This window comes from Haliaeetus leucocephalus, unplaced genomic scaffold (assembly GCF_000737465.1).
Source record: "Haliaeetus leucocephalus isolate CR32 unplaced genomic scaffold, Haliaeetus_leucocephalus-4.0 Scaffold646, whole genome shotgun sequence".
In the NCBI taxonomy this organism is placed as follows: domain Eukaryota; kingdom Metazoa; phylum Chordata; class Aves; order Accipitriformes; family Accipitridae; genus Haliaeetus; species Haliaeetus leucocephalus.
The window spans coordinates 4654309-4658149 of record NW_010973082.1 but is presented as its reverse complement, the minus strand read 5'-3'; positions in this window follow the sequence as shown (position 1 = coordinate 4658149).

The following is a 3841-nucleotide window of genomic DNA, read 5'->3' as shown; positions in this document are numbered from 1 at the left end:
ACTGTCCCGCGGCTCCGTAAGGACCCGTCGCAATTAACGAAGCATTTGAGTTTTACGTGCCGGGAGACCCGACGGTTAGTATCTCGTAGATACCGACTGCAAAAACAAACTTTCCACGTGTTCTTCAAAGGCTCCCTGACAGCGCAGAAAGCCTTTTCCTTATTTATCTTGGAATCAAAAAACTTTTTTTTTTTTTTCCCAAACTCTGAGGGAATCTATGCTAATTATATTAAAGCCGCGGGTCTTTCATTGACACAACCCAGCCCTGCTTTCTCTAACGTTTAGTTCGCCTATCTTCGAATGCATATTCATTCCCTCTCTCACTCTTTCGGCGCGTTTTACCACCCGTCTCTTCGCTTCTAATTTCAATAGTTTGGGGGGGGGGAAAATCAGATCTTGGGACATTTAGGGTATTCATTAACCTAGTGAAGAGGAACAGAGGCATTATTACTCACATAGAAGGCACCCTGCCCCCATGTCTATCTAAGGGTTCATTGTAAAAGGATTAAAAGTTAAAGACCTTCATCTTATGATTCTTTCATTTAATCTTCGTGGCGCCTGAAAGACATGCTGGATGGATGATCACATTTAAAATATTCCTAATGTCGGCTACCTTAGGACTCCAGGCAGGGCAAACAAACGTAATTTATTTCTAGAAGAAAGGGTATATTGAGATGTTTAAGTTTATGAACCACCATTACCATGTATATTTGTTAGGTTCTGACAAATACCCAAATAACATTAAAATCAGCCATTCATCACATATGAATTTATGCAAAACCTTCTATGCCTGGGGCCAATATTTTTTTAGACAGAGTTTCACTTGCAAAAAAAAAAGTTTATTTAAAAAAAAAAAAGCCAAAAGCAAGAGTTTTTCATGACTGGTAAACACGAGAATTATGTGAACAGAAACTATTTCATGCTGGGATGGCAGCCAGGGACTCGGGAATGTCAACAAAAGTTCTCCGAAGGTTGAAAATGTCACTGGATTACAATACAAGGTCCTTTGCCCCATTAGCAAACTTTACTAAAGTTATATTCCCACTACTTAGCGAGGGGACTCACCCAGTGATTTATCTGTCTGTGATCCAAGAATGGGGCAAACAGAGGCTTCATCTGGAAACCACCTCTGACTGTTTGCTTAAAGATTTTGGATTTTGCTGTGTGCAGAGATGTGTGTGTAAGTGTCATGTGAGTGTAAAATAAGTGTGTTGTTAATATAGTCTAAACAGCTATCGCTGCATCTGTCTTATTTTTAATCTGATAGTCATTGTAATCAGTAAGACATATGTACGTACATGCTTTCTCAACTAATAACGCCCTGTTACTAATAAATTTACAAGAATATTTTGGGTTAAAAAAAATCAAGTTTCACCATCCACAAGGCCCGTGATTTTTTTTTAAATAAATAACTAAATTTTGTCAGCTGGTAGAGCAAAAATAAACTAGTAGTTTTCACTGTTGTTTCTGGTCAGGTTCACTTTCTGGTCCTCCTGCCCTAGCGTTGAAATGTTTGGCTTGTAGTGGAAGTGTTTCAAGCCAAACAAATAAAATATCTTTCTGATGAATGTTTCTATGCAAATCTTTTCATATTAGATTTTGTAATATGTTTTTAAAGCAAAATTGAATTATGGCTCTTTTAAATTGAAATCAATTCATAACACAGCCAATTTTTGTTTGCTGATCTTTGTAGTGGCATCATAAGACCTCACAGAGACCACTGTGGGGAAGAAATAAGAAGGGAAAGGTTAAAAGTTTGCTTTTAGTTACTCTTCAGTTTCTTCTTCTGCAATTTTAGTGTCTTAAAGCAAAATGTTGAAAATTTAAATCCATTTCTACCTCTCCCATAGACTGCGTAACCTCAGTTCAGTCACTTAACCTATGTGCTGCTGTTCCCTATGAGGAGTACAGGACTTCGTCTACTTTGTCAGCGTAGACAGTCTTTATCTAGAATAATTTGTTCTCTCACACCATGTGTTTACTCAAAATCTAGTAATGTTAAGGCCCAGTGTTCAAGGGGGGTTCTTTGAGGGTATTTGATTTAGCGTCCAAGCCATTATTTTTGCCAGTGCAGAACAGTATCTTATGTAGCATTCTCAAATGTTTTGTACTTCTGTTTATCAGGAAAAGCATGTGACTTTCGATGAAAGTTGTGATGTTGTAGGCTAATTTGAAAGTGCTAAGAGTAACACAGTTGATAAAAGGACAAAAAAAGTAGACCAAAGTGGTCCAAATCTTTGTAATAAGCTCATTCAAAATTAGTCCAGGTAGCATGAAGAAAAAGAACCAACTGGGAAAACTTTGTTACACATCCCATTAAAGTGTGGTGTCCTCATATGCGTACTTAACTGAAAAAATATGTTTGATTCATTTTATCCTTTTCAAAATACTACCACAAAGGTAAATTCTTGAGATTGCATGAGTGCATGATGGAGTCATCACAAAAATAACCACAGCTAGAAATTAGAGCAGTAGTGTTTGTATAAATACCGGACAAGTTTTTCCTCTTCCATAGTTTTAATAGAGAAATAATCTCAATTTAGTAACGTCAACAGCTGTTAAAAAAATCCCTAGCAGTTCACCTTACTTGGGTTGTGTTATATAAATGTAATCTGCACCATGTTGGCTGGATCTTGGATCCATTAAAAAAAAGATATTTCAGCTCGGAGATTTGCCAGGAATCTTCACTGAAAGTTGAAATAAATATAATGACGTCATCATATAATATAACATCATAGCTTTCAAGGTAAGCCAAACCAAAGGTATGTTGGCAGGGGAATGCTGCCACCTGGTAGATCCATGCTAGGAATAGATACGATACTCTCATCCAGTGGGGAGGAGAATAGCCACACTCTTCCTGGAGTGCCCACAAGGATCCTGCAGTCTTTCTGTGCGTGCAGGTCCTCTGGGAGTCTTACTACACGCGAGAGCTGCAGAATCTGTGTCAATGCTCTCTTTTAAGAGAGCAGCTACAGCAAATTTGAAGAGACCCTTTCATTCCCTCTTCCTTGCTCCCAGACCAAGCAAGAAGCTCCAATGGTTAAAAGGAAGGGAATGAATACATTCACTTGAAACAACTGTTGGAATGGTTCAGAGGGGAACAGAAATATTCAGCAATCAACATTAAAGACTCTAAATCCTTAGAGGTGTTATTGCAGGATCAGCAGCTTACAGCCCTCTTTCGTGAAGGCTGGGTACCGATGTATTACTGTTAAGTCTCCTGCAGCTAGTTCTCTGTGGGGAAAAGCAGCTGCTCTATGTGATGTGCTTTCTGAAGAGTCTGGGAGAAGAGATGCTGGAAGAGAAATCTGCACGGGTATAACGTCACAGTGACTCACTTTTCTCTGCTGGACTGGAGGACAGGAGCTGCAGGGATGGCACTATTTCGGCTCTTAACTCTTTAGGTGGAGAGTTTACATGGAAACCAGCTGAGAACAGATGATCTGGGGCTCACTGGTTGTACGTCCGTTCTGCCCTCTCCAGGGGTATATTTATGCTACCATTACGCATGGTTCTGAGCCAACGCTCAAGCTCAAGACCAGACCAACCTGTGTGTGCACTTAAGGCCCAGTCAGCCTGCAGATATCCCGGACAGCTTAGCAGCCGTCCCTGTGAGGGCCTCTGGCAGCGTGCGGGTGCTCCTGTGCAACAGCCACCACCAAGCTAAGGGCAGCGGTGCTGACTGAAGGCACACTCATCTCAGCACTGGCTAGGCTGGAGCCTACTCTTCACCTAAGACAGACGTTCCCCAGGACTCAAGTCTCTCTCTTAGAGAATTGAAGAGTACTAGCTGCATCAGATAATCGTAACAGAGTTTGAAAATAGGTTTCACACTCCCTCC